This window comes from Eretmochelys imbricata, chromosome 3 (assembly GCF_965152235.1).
Source record: "Eretmochelys imbricata isolate rEreImb1 chromosome 3, rEreImb1.hap1, whole genome shotgun sequence".
NCBI lineage: Eukaryota > Metazoa > Chordata > Testudines > Cheloniidae > Eretmochelys > Eretmochelys imbricata.
The window spans coordinates 154,979,247-154,998,841 of NC_135574.1; the positions used below are offsets into that span (position 1 = coordinate 154,979,247).

General features: G+C 42.4%; 1 protein-coding gene across 1 annotated transcript in view; it reads right to left on the bottom strand.

Annotated features, from left to right (window-relative positions):
• Positions 1–19,595, bottom strand: part of ALK (ALK receptor tyrosine kinase) — a 537,956-nt gene that overhangs the window by 163,221 nt on the left and 355,140 nt on the right. The window lies entirely within an intron of this gene.

The following is a 19,595-nucleotide window of genomic DNA, read 5'->3' on the forward strand; positions in this document are numbered from 1 at the left end:
GAGAATGCTCTGCATGTAGCGCCCTCTCTTTTATAGAGGGTGCTGCAGCTCAAACACCTTCAATGATCAAAACCGTGGCAATCTGGTCACTCTTCAAAACTTCGTGGTTTTGCCTCAACTAAATAAAGTTACTTTAAGTTCAACATTACCTACACTCCCCTAAAATTACTGTGGGGAATAGTTTGCATACTGTAAATACTGGGGTTAAGTCACTTCGCTATCTAAGCCATTTGGCTAGTTTCTAAATGGGTTTGGCTATGGTATCACTGTTTATTACCACTGCATATAATAAAAACATCAGATGAGTTAACATTGGGAAGAAAATTCAATCTTGATTTTCCTGATCTTTCAGTGCTTGCTTTCTCAACCTTCATGTTTCATTAATGCTAGTATACATATATCTCCCCCTCTCCACCCCACCCCACAGACTTATGCAATAAAGGGCTTCAAGGCTTTGCCAGTGGCTCTATATCAATCAATATAACTAACAGTGATAATACTACCGAACTACTGAACTTTAATATTTCATCCTCTATTATTTACTGTATGTTACAACCTCTGGGCTTGTGGAATTATTGCTTGCAGCTGTAAATGACATCTGAACATTTCAGTACACAATTTGTGCCTGAGTGCATGTGTAGTCATGGTTGTGACCTCTGTGAAAATGGTTACTCCAGGTTGTGGCATACACAAAAAAAAACAAACAAAAAAACCCAACAAGGGCAGCTCAAACCTCTTCAGAAATATGACAAAGCTGAAGTATCAGCCATCACCTCCCAAATGCAACCATGCTGCAAACAAATAGCATTTATCCTGTATGTATGTTTATGCACCTCCACTCTCCAAGAATGTGACTACCTCAACTACAACCTTTACAAGATAACTGATTTGTCCACCCCTAGCAGCTTCATCTGTATAAACTAGTGTCCACTACACCTCATAATTTCTTAAGGCAGATAATCATCTCCACAAGTGTTAACTAATGTAGCCTAGCAAGACTCATCCTTTTATTCTTGTTATGAAGATGATGATGCACCACCAGTTACGTCCCTGTGCACAATCCACTTACATTAGAAATGCCTAATGAATTGGACTCTTACTCCAGCTGAGTCATTCAATTGCACAAGACCTCCTGATTGTGGAAAAATTTGGGTGTTTCCACTGGAATTTAAAAAAGGATTCTTAAGAGCTCTTTCATGTAATAATAGCTGACTGGTAAAGTAAAGATCTTTCCACCCAAGTGAGAGTTTTGGATCAATATGCAACACTAGTTGGGGCTTTCAAAGGCTGAATACATAAAAGCACTGTACACATCATTTATGGAGGTGCTCTGTCACAGTACTTCAAGAAAGTAAAGCGTATACTTTTCTCCCTTCTTACCTCCACAAAAAGGTGTGTGTCATATTGCTATTCAGTAATGATGGAATTTTTAAAAGCTTCTTAGTCAATTAGGAGCTTTCAGAGATCCACTGCACCCCTAAATTTCTTATCTCTTGCGCAGGTTGGTTGCTCTTCCTTTGGGCAGCCATCTCTAAAACCAAAACAAACCCATAGCACAATACATCTCTGATACTAACCAAGATTTTCAAAATTAACAAGTGATTTTGGGTGACCAACTTATGACACCTTAAAGGGGTTTGATTTGCAGAAAGCACTGAGCACTCACCCTCTGAAAGTCTCAGGTTCATCACCCCAAGATCTAGGCATCCTGTCAGTCACTTTTGAAAATCTTGGCTATCTCCCTAATTTCAGAATGCAAAATGAACATATTCATTGAAAACAATGAAAGTGTATGTGTGTGTGTGTGTGGGGGGGGGGGGGGGCGTTAAAGAGCTCAAATTCTACATAGAAAAAATGGACATGGATTTTTACTCATTATTTGTACTGGCACTGAATTCATATTATTTCAGGCAATTTTACATATAGCGCCACAAATGATGTTGTGCCTGAATTGTAGCTCACTGTAATTGCATGTCCTAGATTAACTTGACAGTCTTTGGGGAAAGGATATTGTGAGGATTTTTTGAAAACATTTTGTAAATATCTGTGTACATATATGCTACTTGTGTAACCCTTCTTCCCGTCAGAGTTGGCAGCAACAAGGGCCGGGTTCAGTATCTAGGGGTTCCATTCCAATAAAACAATGCAAAACCGGCTCAAGCCCCCACCCAGTGAGTGACCTTGGACAATTATATACCACGCCCGCCAGGTGCCTCCAAGAGGCAATACTTCTCCTCTCGCAAGCACAGAGTCTGAGAGTAGCAAAAGCCTTTTAATAACAGAGAGAAACAATGTGGCATTATGTTGGGGAAACACCACCAACAGGATTCATCACACAACCCATGAGCAAAAAACCCACCCCAAGCAAATTGGGCCATGTCCTTTCCCTTTGGTTCTTAAGTCCCAAAAGTCCAACAACCCAAAAGTCTCTGTCCCTGGTCAGTGCAGCCCCAGAGTTCGAAAGTTTATCTGCAGAGTTTTACCTCCCAACCTAGGTGGATATGGGGGGGGGGGAGGGGTAAGGAACACCTTACGTGGTCCAAAACCAATTGCCCCACCTCTCCATGGGGCTCTACTCTGCTCTGCCAGCCGTCCCACAAATCGCTCTGCTCTGCCAGCCACCCCATGAGCTGTTCCAGCCATCCCGCAAACTGCTCCGCTCCACCAGCCTCTCTGCTCTGCTAACCATCCCATGAGCTGCTCCAGCTGTCCCACGAGCTGCTCCTCAATATATCTTCAGGCCCCCTCACTACTTAACACAACACTCAGCGATTTCAGCTCTTAGTAAGTTTAGCTCTTTTGTAATTTCAGTTTGTAGTAGGGGAGCTTCAGTGCTGGTGCACCATTGGCCCAAAGTGAATTCAGCTCAGCAGCCTGTAACTAGACTCCTAATGGAATCAAAATTAGCTCTGATATTCCATAGTGAAGAGAGGAGGGGGTGCAATTAGCATGTAGGGCCCTCACCAGGGGCCCATACAAACAGTTATTAATACCTGTCCCCAGCCTCTCTCAATTCACTGAGTTTTGAAACCCATGTCCCTTGCCTAGCCAATGCTACTTAGTTGATGGCGAGTCCCTCCATCATAACAAAATGCCAAGTACAGTTCCAATTCACATAATCAGAATAACAACAATTTATTCTTTCTGCCCCAATAACAGAGAAACTAGGGATCCCACAGCAGCCAAAGTGACCACTTGGGCAGCTATGGGCTCATGCTAGGCAGGGTGGGTGTGCCTATGCAAATGAGATCAGCCCCTGAAGGTCTTTTCCACAACTTGCCACAACTCACCACCAGATGTCAGGGTGGAGCTCATCCTGACTCTTCTTACACTTGGAAATAAGTAATGATGGTAATCACAGGTAACAACGCTTCGGTTGTAAAAGCAGTGGACTGGATTTTTAGTAAAATTAGTATTAAAGATGGGCCTATATCAGAAATTAGCGCTGAATGCTCCTGAGCATCAGAGAAATTTCTGGGTATAATGGTCCAGCAGGTAGCATACAACACTGGAAGGCAGATAACCTAGGTTCTATTCCTGACTCTGTTCCAGATTTACTGAGGTACACTGGGTGAGTCATGCCACCAATTTGGGCCTCAGTTTCTATCTGTCTGTCATATGGGAATAGTTATCTTTACCCCTCTTTTGTAAAACCATGTGTGATTTATTGATGAAAAGTGCCATACAGGCTTAAGGTTGATTATGAACCTTACGACTCAGGTCCAGATTTAGCCATCCATACTCCGGCTGACTAGCGCCTTATTTCACAAGTAATCGGACTGAACCAATAAGGCTACTATGCAGAGTAAGGTACTATTCAGCCTAAATACAGGTAGTGGACTCTGGCCTTTAGTATCTTTTTAGTATTTTAAAGATGGTAATTTTCATAAGGGTCATCTTGTTACTTCTAAGGGCTGTCAGGGATAAAGGTATTAATTTAGGAACAGAACCAAAGGGCTCTGAGATACCTTATGAAATTACCTTTTTGACCTATGACCCCGGGTAAGGGTATTGTGGCCCTTCTTGGTATTTTTGAAAGAAAAACAAGATGTACAATTTCAATGGGTTTTGTTACAACTTAATAAAGCGAACTTAAAAATTAAACAAACTTCACTAAAGATAGCTATAAATCCTACTAATTCTAATTCTAAATACTAATTGTGTTTACTAATTGTTAAACACAATTATATCTAAGTTATAACTGACACTCAATTAATAAATCAACAAATTGATAATATGGAATGGAGTCACCAATGGACCAGATCACTGAATGAACACAACTGAGATTTGAATTATGAAGTTAACATATCATATAGCCAATTATTGTACATACTTAAGCCTGGAAACTTAAAGAGACATGGTCTGCTTTGTAGCCCTTTAAAGCAGTACCTAGACTTCTTCAAAGTTGCCACTTTCTGAATGATTTCTACTAGGGCTGTCATATGTCTGTTTATGCTTCAACCACTATTCCAGAGGACATGTATCCATGCTGATGACGGGTTCTGCTCGATAATGATTCAAAGCAGTGCAGACCAACGCATGTTCATTTTCATCATCTGAGTCAGATGTCACCAGCAGAAGGTTGATTTTCTTTTTTGGTGGTTCAAGTTCTGTAGTTTCTGCATCGGAGTGTTAGTCTTTTAAGACTTTTAAAAGCCTGCCCCACACCCCGTCCCACTCAGATTTTGGAAGGCACTTCAGATTCTTAAAACTTGGGTTGAGTGCTGTAGCTATCTTTAGAAATCTCACATTGGTACCTTCTTTGTGCCTTGTCAAATCTGCTGTGAAAGTGTTCTTAAAATGAACATGCTGGGTCATCATCTGAGACCGCTATAAACATGCAATAGATGGCAGAATGCAAGTAAAACACAGAGCAGGAGACATAAAGTTCTCCCCCAAGGAGTTCAGGCACAAATTTAATTAACACTTTTTTTTCTTTTTTTTTACGAGTGTCATCAGTATGGAAGTATGTCCTCTGGAATGGTGGCCAAAGCATGAACTGGCATATGAATCTTTAACACATCTGGCATGTAAATACATTGCAATGACGGCTACAAAAGTGCCATGTGAACATCTGTTCACACTTTCAGGTGATATGGTAAATAAGAAGCGTACAGCATTATTTCCCATAAATGTAAACAAACTTGTTTCTTTTAGCGATGGGCTGCACAAGAAGTAGGACTGAGTGGACTTGCAGGCTTTAAAGTTTTATATTGTTTTCTTTTTGAATGCAGTTATTTGTACATGACTCAACATTTGTAAGTTCAACTTTCATGTTAAAGAGATTGCACTACAGTACTTGTATTGAGTGAACTGAAAAGTACAATTTCTTTTATTTTTATAGTGCAAATATTTATAATAAAAACAAATATAAAGTGGGCACTGTACACTTTGTATTCTGTGTTGTAATTTAAAACAATATATTTGAAAATGTGAAAAACATCCAAAATATTTATTTAAATGGTATTCTATTATTGTTTAATCATGCGATTAACCTCAATTAATTTTTTTAATCACTTGATAGCCCTAATTTCTACAGTTATTTTTTTCCCCACCTCATCTCTCTGTCTCTCTGATCGTACGTCTACACTGCAGTCAGTATGTGTCATTGCAGCACATGCAGGCATACCTGTGCTAGATTTAATCTAGCTAGTGTGAGTGCCAGGAGCGGTGAGGCTGCAGAAGCATGGGCTTCAGCATGGGCCAGGCCACCTGAGGAAGCACCAGGGCCAATGGTGAGCTGGAGCCGGTTCCCACCGGTTCGCTAGAACCGGTGGTTAAATTTAGAAGCCCTTTTAGAACTGGTTGTTCTGTGAGGAACAACCAGTTGTAAAAGGGCTTCTAAATTTAACTGGCCAAAAGGGGTGCCTTAGGTGCCGACTCCATGGGTGCTCCAGGGCTGGAGCATGCAAGGGGAAAATCTGGTGGGTGCAGAGCACCCACCGGCAGCTACCCACCCCGCCCCGCCCCACCCCCAGCCCAACTCTGCTCCACCTCGTCCCCTGAACGCACCGCCCTACTCTGCTTCTCCGCCCCCCCCGCCCCTCCCCCAGGCTTCCTACAAATCAGCTGTTCGTGTGGGAAGCTGGGGCGGGCTGAGAAGCAGGCGGTAGCTTCGCACTCAGGCCCAGGGAGGCGGAGTGGGGGGGGGGCGGGGGGCGCAAGGAGGGCCGCCAGCACCACAGCAGGTAACTGTGTGGGGGGGGGCGCAGGGGAACCGCTCCCCACCCCAGCTCACCTCCACCACACTTGGCCTGAGTGTGAAGCAGCCGCCTGCTTCTCAGCCCTCCCAGGCTTCCCGCCAAACAGCTGATTCGTGGGAAGTGTGGGGGGGGAGCAGAGCGGGGCGGTGCGTTCAGGGGAGGCGGCAGAGCGGAGGTGATCTGGGGCTGGGCACGGGGTGGGGAGCTGCCAGTGGGTGCTCTGCACCCACCAAATTTTCCCAGCCCTGGAGCACCCACGGAGTCAGCACCTAAGGCACCACTTCTGATGTGATCAGTGGGGGGAGCGGCTGCTCCCCCTGCTTCCCCCCAGCTATGCTCCCCCGCCCCTAGGAGCCAAAGGGACCTGCTAGATGCTTCCTGGGAGCTGCCCCAGGTAAGCACTGCTGGGATTCCCCACCTTGCCCCCCTGGCAGGTCCCTCTGGCTCTTAGGGGTGCGGTGGGCACCCACTACGGTGGCCCACGAGACCCTCCTGCTCAGTTCTGGGGGCAGTCAGGGGACAAGGGAGGGGAGTGGATGGGGCAGGGGTCCTGGGAGCGGGGCGTCAAGGAACACGAGGTGTTGGATGGGGCAGGAGTCCCGGGGGAGGGGCAATGACCCCCTTGTGGGGTGAGGAGGGAACCAGTTGTTAAGATTTTGGCAGCTCATCACTGCCCAGGGCCCTTGGCAGGGCTGTACAGTCCGTGCTGAAGCCAGTGCTGCCGCAGCTTCACTCCTAGCAGTACTTGTGCTAGCTAAATTAAAACTAGCGTAGATGCGTGCCTGTGTATGCACATCACACAGTGTAGACGTACCCTACGATGCAACAACCCATAATTTCTCCTGTCAGTACAGTGGTTTGTGCAAACCACTTTTGACACCTCAGGGTTACACAAAGTGATACAGCTAGGATTTATGAGAATTAGGATAAGCACTTGCTGTTTCTTTGACATGCATATGCACATGCACGTGCCCTCTGTCTCATTCATACCTTAAAAAGTGATGGGGAGAGATCTTGCCAGGCAGTCTTTTTTAAAAAAAAGAAAAACGGGGGGGGGGGGGACACAAAAATGTAGAAAGTTGCTTAGACAAAAACACTGTCTCTTTAGCTTGCCTGGTCTTCAAAGCAAGACTGCAGTTCAGGGATCAGGTGATGTCATTGCTAGCCTGGGTACCTTACATTGGCTCTTGGGCTTCCTCAAGCACTTGGGTTTCATCCTTTCTGTGGGAAGTAGGACTGCAGCCCTCGTTGGTGTTGTGGTGGCCTGGAAGGATCACACCTTCTTCTGCATGTACCTGGATTTTTAAGGTTGCAATTCCAATTTGCTTTATCCAGTGGCACCTCCCTGGAGATCTTCTGAGCAATACATGTCACCAACCTTAAGAAAAGATGTGCTCCAAAAATATAGGATCTACAGAAGATTACTTCATGGATGCGATTTTCAGACCCCTCTTCTTGTGTGTGTGTGTGTGTTGGGGTGGGGGAGCAGTACAGATGGTCAAGTCCTTCTGGTCTCCCACACATTTTGAATGTCTACAATAACCTAGTGATCATTTATGGTTACTTATACATTATCCGTACTTCTAATCCTACATTTAATATCATTCAGCACATTTAAAAATATGTTTTATTTTGTTTTTAACTGGTAATAGAATTGGGAAACCAGAATTTTATCTAGGCTGATGGGATGAAGCAAAAGTGCTCTCTTAAGCTTGATTAGTATAAACCTTATTTGAGCTGAAGATGAGCTAAGAGTTTGCAAAACCAAATTGAAATTTATGCACTAAGCCCAACTCCCCCAAACTGAGGTGATTATTATATACTAAAGTTTAAGAACTAAACAGGAAGAAATTTCTGTCAGATACTATTACATTTCTATTTACCCATACATTACTATTATGGAGCTAAGATTCTTTGGCCAATCTGATCATTTGATTGCTTGAACATTTGGATACTGACATTTTCCAAGAGTTGTTTCATTCACTGAGTTATCCTCATCCATTTTCAGTGCCTGTTTGTAAGGGACAGCATCATTCTCAGATTCAAGGAGAAAAAGGGCATAAGGCCACTCTGGCAGCTTTTTTTAATCTCAGCTGCTGACATTGCTCTATTTCTACATCATCCCCTGACACCTGAATTGTGCCTAATAACTCTCTCTTCTGACACATACCCCCTTTCATGTTTGTTTGCCAGCCTGCCAACCTGGTTTAGTAACTTTCTTCACTGATTCATCTTGGATCTAACTGAAACATTCCTGGCATTAGGGACTAACTTTCATCCAAACACCTCATTTATCGTTGCCCTTGATCATCTTACAAACTGACTGATTATCCCTTGTGTGTGTAATCATTTTGCTTAATTAACTTCCCATTGTTATGTACGTGCTTTCCTCTGCATTTTTAATATGGCTGAATGGAAAACAACAATTCCATTTCACTAAAATTTTTGAGGGTTCAAATATGTTTTCCAAAATCAGGCAGTGCAGGGACTTCAACCTTGTTCTCTCTCATGCCGGGTGAGAGCCCTAGCCACTAGGCTACTGGCTATTCTAGTGTGTCTTTCTTTCCCTGCCACCCAAAACTCCATCTGGACCTGAGAAAATTTCATTGAAGCCAATGCATGAGTCCAAAAAAAAAATTAGATTTTGAAAAATAGACATTTTAAAAAAATTGTCAAAAAATCCCTGACCAACTACTATTTAACCAATAAGCTGCTTATTCACCATGTCTCTCACTGATTAGTCCTGATCAATTTGCTTAATTAATTGCATTTAAAAAGAATTATTGCTGCCTGTGAAGGGGGACTTGCCACGGGAGTGCCTCCTTGTGGCTGAGTGTTGCTCTCCACATCTACCAGTGCCACTTTGGTTCTCTTCCTGGCCGGAAGGCTGAGTCACAGGTCACGATTTAAGTTCTCCCCTTCTAGGGCAATCAGATAACCATCATTGAACATCATTGTGTGGCTCATTAGGAAGGCGATATGATGACACATCATAAGCCATAAGTTGCTTGTAATAAAGCAATACACGTTGACAGCAAGGCTTTTATGGAAACCAAAGCCATTGCACTCGAGGAAGCTTCTGCTAGGAATGATGTCGGCTCCTGACAAACACTTGTGCGACCTCACTGACAGAAAACTCATTCGCTCTGTGCAGTGTACTTCAGTTCTGCTCAGGTAATCAATACAGAGGGGGAGTGCACAGCAAACTGGAGTGAACATTTCAGCCAGCTGCTAAATGCACCCCCAATTTCTGTGGATCCTGACATTAAGGCTGCTGCAAAGTTGACCCATTCTGCACATAATGATCCTGGAAAATTCACAGTCAACAAAATCCACAGAGATGTAAGGAAGCTTCAGGGAAATAAGGCAACAGGAATCTGTGGAAATCCTGCAGAACTGGACCAGCTATTTTTCTGTGGCTGCAGATACTGTTCAATATTATCTGGAGAATGGAGTTGATCCCATCCAACTGGCAAATAGGCATTATTTTACCTCGTTGGGAACTCAAAGGCAGTAAATAAGACTGTTGTTAACTATTAATTGCAGTATTACTCTTCTAATGGCCCTAGGGAAAGTTTTTGCTTCTGTCTTGTTGGCCTGAGCTGCTGATATCTGAAGAAGCAAGAGAAGAACACAACATACTGGCTTCACTCCTGGCCATCCAACAATTGAACAAATCTTCACAGTGTGTCAGCTTACTGAGAAGGCACGAGATTTCAAGCATCCCTGTCACACTGCATTTGTGGACATTAAAGCCACATCTGACTTCGTTGTCAGGGAATTGCTTTGGCTGATCTTGAAACTCATAGGCCTCTCTGACAAGCTCTTTAGAATGTTTCACCTCTTATATGATGATTCCTTAAGTTGTGTTCTCTTAAATGGGGGGGGGGGGAGCATCTTCTTCCAAATTAAATCAGGCATTCAGCAAGTATGCGTTGCCACACCAGACCTCTTCAATAGCATCAGAGTACATGCTTGATCAGACACTACTTCAAAGTATTTTAGGCATATGCCTTGATGATAAAAACCTCACTGATGTCAATTTTGCTGATGACATACCTCTAGTCGTCAAATCAATGGATGAGCTAATTGTGGCACTTAAAGCCCTGGAAAGCTCAGTGGCAAAAATGGGCCTGAAAATTTGAATAAAACCAAAATTCTTCCCATCAGTCACTTCAAATATGTTGTTGGTTCTAGTATCTTAGTGAGAGACCATCCAGTCAAGATTGTTGGTGATTCCACCTACTTCAGCTCTGTTGTCAATAACATGGGTGGCATCAAGAAAGCATTTGAAATCCGCACTGGAAAAGTGACATCAGTAACGTTTTGTACAAACCCAACACCCTGATAAGTCAAGAAACAACACTGAGGACATAGAATGTTTCAGTGGTCAGTATTCTGACGTATGGGACTGAAACATGGCCCCTCACTGTCAAGATTGAAAAGAAGTTGGACGCCATTCAGATGAAGCATCTCTGAATGATCAAAAACATCAAATGGTACAAACTGAAGTTGAAAGAAGAGCTCTATTTTCTACATAGGTCCCACTCTCTCACTCACTCAGTGCTCTCTAAGGTGGTACTGTAATCTGCTCTGAATGCCTATCAACTTACCAGAGAAAAATCATCTTCCACTTGGACCCAATGAAAGCAGGATGTAAAAGACCCCTTGAAGATTTAAAACATGATGGCTGGATGGTGTCAGGCACCTGTCCCTCACCAGCATAGTTCACTATAATGTGCCAGATTTTGCTCAGGATAGAATATTTGTGGAGTTGCATAATATGTTTGCTGGCCTCTAAGCTGTCCAACTGACAGCATGAGAACTAACCAACCAACCAACCAACCTAACCTAACCTTCTATGGTAATGGAGTCCAACAAACCCAAGTCCAAGACCTTGTTTCAGGTTTTCAGCCCTGATTCTGTACCCCAGGGTTCTCACTCCATTTTCTCAGGGCTCTCAGCATTTCTTGTCCCCTTCTCTAGCCTCACTCTAACTAGTCAGTGGCTGGTAGGAGAACCTAGCGCCCCCACCCCCCCCACACTGGATTCCAGCCCAGGGATCCTGTAACCAGCAGCCAAGACTGTTCCTTCCGACTAGTTGCTGCTGCTTCCTAGCTTCTTCCTACCATGGCCTCTCTCAGGCCTTCTCCTCCACAACCTCTCTAGGTTCATCCAGGACTCTCAAGGGGTCTCCCCTTGAGTCCCTCAACCAAATCTCAAACGAAATGTACAGACACAAATCCATCTTCTGCCCTCCTTAGGCTTGACTTTTCATCCCCCTATAGCTTCCTTTACATTGTTCCTTAGCTAAGCACCTCCCAGGGCTCTCTCCCTGGAAGTCCAAATCCTGCCCTTCTTTCAGGAGACATCACTAGAGTCTGCTCCACCACAGTGGCTGTTCTATGCCTTCCTTGGCTGCTTGCCAGCCTTCTCCACCCAGGTGAGGTCCCATGGCTTACTTGCCTCTGGGTTTTCTCCTCTCTTTAGTCCCATAGAGTGACTGCAGAGCTCATTACTCTCTACCTGAAGTCCTTTTCTGCTTCAGACTTCCTTTCTTTATCCTAACTACCAGTCTCACCTCTGCAGTGCTTCATCAGTTAAGCCTGACCCACTCTCCAGGTGCAGCCAGGTAACACAACTGGCCTCTCAAGTCCAAATTACACTTTTGCAGCCTGTGTGGTGTATGCACCCAATCACTGCCCCATCCCAATCACCTCCTAACTTGTCAACCATCAACTATCTAATCACTCTATGACCAGTTGGATCACAGAAACCCCGTTGGGAGTGCCAACTGATGCTCTGGGACTACTTCTGAGCCTGCTTTCCCTGACATCTTGGGACTCCAGAACCTTGCCCGTTTGAGCCAGACATGTTTGCCTGCTGCAAACACAGACCCAGGTCTGAACCACATCCCCTAAAAGCTGCAGGTTTATCTGAAAACAGCTTAAGAAGTGTTCCTGTCTCCAACACTCAGATGCCCAGTTCTCAATGGGGTCCAAACCCAAATAAATTCTTTTTACCCCGTGTAAAGCTTATACAGGATAAACTCAAATTGTTCGCCCTCTATAACACTAATAGAGAGGTATGCACAGCTTCCCCCCCCCCCGAGGTATTAATACATACTCTGGGTTAATTAATAAGTAAAAAATGATTTTATTAAATACAAAAAGTAGGATTCAAGTGGTTCCAAGTAATAACAGGCAGAACAAAGTGAATTCCCAAGCAAAATAAAATAAAACATGAAAGTCTAAACCTAATACAGTAAGAAAGTGATTACAGACAAAACCTCACCCTCAGAGACGTTCCAATAAGCTTCTTTTACAGACTAATCTCCTTCTAGTCTGGGTCCGGCAATCACGCACACCCCTTTGGTTACTGTCCTTTGTTCCATTTTCTTTCAGGTATCCTTTTGGGGTGGAGAGGCTAACTCTTGAGCCAGCTGAAGACAAAATGGAGGGGTTTCCAGGGGCTTAAATAGACTCTCTCTTGTGAGTTGTCTCCCTCCCTCCCCCTGTGTAGAATCCCAGCTACAAGATGGAGTTTTGGAGTCACATGGGCAAGTCACATGTCCACGCATAACTCAGAATTTTACAGGTGGCAGCCATTGTTCACATGCTACCTTGAACATCTTCAGGTAGACTTCTTATGTGGATTGGAGTCTTCCAATATCCATTGTCCATTAAGTGTCTCTTGACTGGGCACTTAACTTGCAAATTCCTTTCTAAAGAAGCTGACCAAGTCCCTTACTAAGGCTACTTAAAATCAAAGAAGCACACAGCCAATATTCATAACTTTGAATACAAAAATGATACATGCATACAAATAGGATGAATATATTCAGTAGATCCTAACCTTTGTAGAGATGTGTTACATGGCATATGTAGCATAAAACATATTCCAGTTATGTCATATTTACATTCATAAGCATATTTCCATAAAGCATTATGGGGTGCAACGTCACACACTCCCCCCTCCAAACCTATTACTCATGCCCCAAGATTCACATTCACTCCCCATTATCTACCTCTGTGCCTCTGGTTTTATTATCCTCTTTCTCCTTCTCTATCTCACCTGTCCTCTTACTTGAGTCAGTTCTCTCCTTTCCCTTTTTCATGTTGCTGTCATCAACTGTTTATTTGATCACCATCCAACTTCCATTCTGACTTGGACTCCTGACTCTCCCCCTTCCTGGCATCACAATCACCACCCTCTTCCTCAGTAACTTCACCTTTCTCCACTGACACATGCAAGCCCACTCAATGCCCACATTCAGCCCCACTGAAGCCAATGGGGGTCCATAAGAAACAGGGTCCATCTGCTTGGACCAGAGTGCAGGGCCAGGGTATATATCATTTTAAAAACCAAGGCTTGCTTGAACTAATCCTTTTATCCAGCCCATTGAGCACTTTGGAGATTTGGATGAAATGAAACAGCTGAAATCTATCCCTGATTTTGGTTTTGCAAAGTCTAAAATCAGGCTTCTTGTCCCACTCTCTGTTTAAAACTAGTAGACTTTTCTGCAAACGTAATGGTTAAAAAGAATAAAAGAATAAAAAAGTGAACTAGATTGTCATCTATTTGTGCAACGGAGCAGATCATATAATTCTTCTTTTGAATCTGGGGCAACATCAGCTTGAAATAAGGGCTTCATCAGCAAGGCATCTCTCTGCTTCCCCATTTCCCAAGTGAGAATGGAGAATCCTACGACCATGTTAATAAATCTGAACAGTTAAAACATCACAGGAACTAAGTGGCAGCAATTAATAGCAATAAAAATAAGTTCAATGTGGGGAAAGCAAATTACAGAGTTAATTTTCTTTCACTGAATCAACAGCTTCTCTGTTAGAGTAAGCTTTACTTAAGGGCGAAAGGTCAAGATAAAATCATATAAACTGTTAAAAAGTAGTGTAAGAGCCAATTGTTTAACATGCTAATAAGTACTGAGCAGTAACAACTGCCATCAATTTGAGCGGAGGGTCACTCAGTGCTTCTCAGGGAGCTTTCAGTACCTCCCAAGATCAGGAACTATCTTCTTAGGTCATTGAAACAGAATGTTTAGGGTCAGATTCTCAAGAGGGGGGAAGCCAAGGATCCAGTTGTGTTTCCCTGATCCCAAGCCAACTGACCCCAGTGCATGTCAGATGAGAAACCTTACACCAGCTACACCATACCTGGCTTCTGCCCCCAGAATACCCCACTCTCAGCCTTCCCCGTATATGCTGTGGATAAGGAAAGCATTTGGCATAGGAGGGTTACACCAGCATAGAGTTCCCCACATACTGTAGTGATAGGTGCTTGAACACCCATTGTTTCATGTTCTCTATGTATATAAATCTCCCCACTGTATTTTCTACTGAATGCATCCGATGAAGTGAGCTGTAGCTCATGAAAGCTTATGCTCAAATAAATTGGTTAGTCTCTAAGGTGCCACAAGTACTCCTGTCATAAATATAAAGGGAAGGGTAAACCCCTTTGAAATCCCTCCTGGCCAGGGGAAAGCTCCTCTCACCTGTAAAGGGTTAAGAAGCTAAAGGTAACCTCGCTGGCACCTGACCAAAATGACCAATGAGGAGACAAGATACTTTCAAAAGCTGGGAGGAGGGAGAGAAACAAAGGGTCTGTGTCTGTCTGTAGTCGTCTTGGACGGGGATAGACCAGGAATGGAGTCTTAGAACTTTTAGTAAGTAATCTAGCTAGGTATGTGTTAGATTATGATTTCTTTAAATGGATGAGAAAAGAATTGTGCTGAATAGAATAACTATTTCTGTCTGTGTATCTTTTTTGTAACTTAAGGTTTTGCCTAGAGGGGTTCTCTATGTTTTTGAATCTAATTACCCTGTAAGATATCTACCATCCTGATTTTACAGGGGGGATTTCTTTATTTCTATTTACTTCTATTTTTATTAAAAGTCTTCTTGTAAGAAACTGAATGCTTTTTCATTGTTCTCAGAACCAAGGGTTTGGGTCTGTGGTCACCTATGCAAATTGGTGAGGCTTTTTATCCAACATTTCCCAGTAAAGGGGGGGTGCAAGTGTTGGGAGGATTGTTCATTGTTCTTAAGATCCAAGGGTCTGGGTCTGTAGTCACCTAGGCAAATTGGTGAGGCTTTTTACCAAACCTTGTCCAGGAAGTGGGGTGCAAGGTTTTGGGAAGTATTTTGGGGGGAAGGACGCGTCCAAACAGCTCTTCCCCAGTAACCAGTATTAGTTTGGTGGTGGTAGCGGCCAGTCCAAGGACAAAGGGGGAATATTTTGTACCTTGGGGAAGTTTTTGACCTAAGCTGGTAAAGATAAGCTTAGGAGGTTTTTCATGCAGGTCCCCACATCTGTACCCTAGAGTTCAGAGTGGGGGAGGAACCTTGACAACTCCTTTTCTTTTTGCGAATACAGACTAACATGGCTACTACTCTTAAACCTGAAAAATAGATGCCTTTTATATACACATTCATAAAACTTCCCCTCTCCAGTGAGCTCAGAAATGTTTTATTTTTTTCTGGTCAATAGATAATTATATTACATAACCATCACTGCAGCCACTAGTTGATTTATGGGGCTGCAGAATCTTTACAATGGTTATTATATGAAATGATGGACCCCTAATTGAGCTATTGTGTTTCCTCTGGCAGGCCATGGAAAAATGTTTTAAGACTGAACTTACATTTTTTATTGTTCTGGTCATTAAAATTTAACAATATGGAAACAAAAAAGAAAAAGGAAAGGACCACCGGTGTTGTGGATTTACTTTATTTAGCCTAAAGAGACTCAGAAACCACAGTGGAAACTATTCAACAGTTGCAGCTTCATTCCAAATGGCCACTGCATTCTCACAACTACAGAGTAGCTCTGTCCACAGCATGACATCCCTAATGGATCAAAATTCTAGAGTGCTCGAAATTATTACCGGCACAGGACATAGAATCAGAATAATCAGTACTGCTATACTTGGGAGTGAAGGTGAGCAGAGAAGAAGTTGACTGCCAATGCTTTAGAAAGCAAACAAACAGCAAAGACTTTCCAAAGACGTACTTAGGCAAATTAGATCCACAGAAGATCCACTCAATAGAACTATAAGAATAGCTCAGCCCACTATAAGGAAAAAACAGCCAATCTGCCAAATTTCTGTTTTAAATGCAGGAGACCTACAACTCGAACCAAAGTCCATTGAATGCCACAGAAAGACTCCCATTGACTTCACTAAGCTTTGGGTCAAGCCCTTAACTTGATAGTACCTCAGTAGTAAGGGTGAACATCCAGTTAATTCTTTGCTCTGAAAATCCCTTATTACAAAAGGGATGCCACTTTTTCACTTCAAGATTTAGGGCAACTGGATGACACTGGGCAAGGCCAATTCTTCCCATCTTCACACCCATGCAGTCCTTCTTGTTTCAGTGGAGCTGCATGGCTGTAAATATGAAGGCAGAATTTGATTTTGGATCTGTAATAATACATGGACAGAGATGCTGTTCTCAGACGCAGGATTCCCCCTTTCTTCACTCAACAGTTTGTATAACAGGCTCACAATATGGTCTCTGCTCATTGCTCTGTTCCTTATCAATTCTCCTGTCAGATAGGCCTTGAGCAATGGATCTACAGACCATACCAAAAGGGTGTGTCTGCTTCCACTGGAAGCAGGAATCTTCTCTCTCTGTCATATAATTAGAGTTGAGGAAATCATTCACAGCGCATAATTTGATTAATTTAGCCTCTCTCCATAAATTTTCTGCAAGCAACTTATAATACTCTCAAGTGAAATTGTTACTAGAAAACAATTCACTAGACACTTTCTATGAATAATTATTGACCCCTAGATTTGTTGCCAGCATTTTGTTGTGAGGCTTTAATATTTACAATTCACACAGTGTAAGTTCTGATCAGACACATTTGTCACATGTTATTGCTTCAGTTCCTGACTGGATAAGGGTAACTCTTACAAGCAGATTTTTCCAGTAGGCATACTCCCATTTATGAGTTAGAATTAACTTTTGAAAAAATGCTCACCGTCATTCGCTTCAATTCACTGACTCCACAAACACCCCTGCCAACATATTCATTTGCTAGAAAATTTGTAGAAAGTGAATGCAAACAGGGCATAAACGCAAGTGAAACAAACTCAGTTTTTATTTGAGTGAATATTCATGGAATATACATTGACTTAATAACTCAGATCTGTACTCAATCCTGATTGGATCCAGCCATTATAAGATTATTGTTACTCCCCTTTGTGCTAGACATCCAGCAAAATCCATTTGCCAACTACAGTTCATTCAGAAACCCAGCTGTCAGATTACTTATCAGGGGAAGCATGGATAGTCCCTTCACTGGCTGCTTGTAGTTTTTCATATTGATTTCAAAATTGTTCTCTAGGTTCTTTATTTTGCCATCCTTTTTTCCCCACAGGAATGTCATTCCCTGGGGTCAAATGCTTTTTCTCCTTCCTCTCTCATCTTAAGGTTTTCTACACTGATTTTTTTTAGATATATAACAACTTTCAGCTTAATTTTTAGAAAGTTTTATTTAATTTAACCTGGAGATCCCTATTTGCTAAGCGGCTGAAGATGTTAACTGAACCACTCTCTTTCCCCCGTGCAACAACAAAAATATATTAATATATTTTTCCAGGTTGATTTCTAAGCATGAAAACTGGAAAGCTAAGTGTTTCCTCCTCTCAGACATGCCATGTATCTGAGGAACTACTTTTAACTGACACTGAATAGAACTAAACATTGCACATGTTTCATAAGCATTTTATCTCCTTCTATTCTTAAATAAAAATAATTAATAATGTTCAGTTTCCCTGATTAAGAAAAATGTCTTCTCATTTACTTACAATTAAGTACTTTAAATTCATTAAGTTTTTAACTTACCAAATTAATTACTTAACAAATGCAATAAAATATTAGTAGAAAATCATTAAATACCATTAATACATCAATACATTACTCAGGAAATTAACTTTTTTTTATTACTAGAAATTGCCATTAATTACAAAATATTGCTATACCAATTACAGTACACTGTACTCAGAGAACGGACAAGTTCTTTTAGTAGATTTAATGTCAGCTGCTACTTTTCTGCAATTGTAATAGGTAAGTAATTTTTATTTATTTGTTCATGCGTGCATGCTTTGGAGGCATCTACTGTTCTAAATAGTAAATGTTACTTTTTTAAGATTAAGGGACTGCTTATTTTGCTCTACACACTACCACAATCTGCTTCATATTTAATACAGGATATGGCAGCCATTCATTATTATGGAGAATGCTACCAGTTTCAGGACCTGATCCAAAAGCCACTGAAGCAATGGGCATTGTCTTTCCATTGATGTCTATGGGCTTTAGATCAGAACCTGACGCCCTGATTCAGGAAAGCATCCGTAATCAGGAATAGTACTTAATCACGTGCTTAAATCTCACTATAGTCAATGAGACTTAAACATGCTTCAGAGCTCTTCATGAATTGAAGTCAATGGGACTGAAGTGATACATGAGAGAAGTGGTGGTGGTAGTAATAAATACAGGTTAGAACAACAAGATGACATAGTGACATAGATTTGTTATGTGCACTTCTGGATGGTATGACATAGCAAACTTAAAAAGCCCCCAAACTGTTAGATTTATCCTCTCCCTTGTTATTGTGACTTGAACAAAGCCAGTTAAGTATCTGCATTCTGAGGCTTGAAGGACCTCAAATGCAGTTAAGTGAAAATGCTTGTGGTTTTCTAATGCGTTCTAGGACTGGAGGAGAAGGAGGGTAGGGAGATCCAGAGCACAGTGAAGACATAGTACTAACACAATATGATCCCGTGGGACATCATTAAACTTGAGTTAAACATAGGGTGACCAGATGTTGCGTTTTTAAAGGGACAGTCCCGGTTTTGGGGACTTTTTCTTAAATAGGCACCTATTACTCCCCACCCCCGTCCCGTTTTTTCACAGTTGCTATCTGGTAACCCTAGTTAAACAGGAGTTTTAGTTGATCAGTTTAGAAAACTGGGGTTGTACTCTAATAACCTACTATTGCATTGCTTGCTTCTCCCCATCAATGGTAAAAATGTTGTTCTCTGTTCTGCTAGTGCAAAGCTGGAGTAACTCTTTTGGCTTGCGCCATCTTTTCACCAGTGGAACACAGATCAGAATTTGGTCTGTGTTTCTCTTTTCTTCAATTCTTTTTCTGCCCTTTATCATCTTATTTATCCACCGGACCAGGGGGATGAGGTGGATGAGGCTTTCTTCCGGCAGCTCGCGGAAGCTACTAGATCACATGCCCTGGTTCTCATGGGTGACTTTAATTTTCCTGATATCTGCTGGGAGAGCAATAGAGCAGTGCATAGACAATCCAGGAAGTTTTTGGAAAGCGTAGGGGACAATTTCCTGGTGCAAGTGCTAGAGG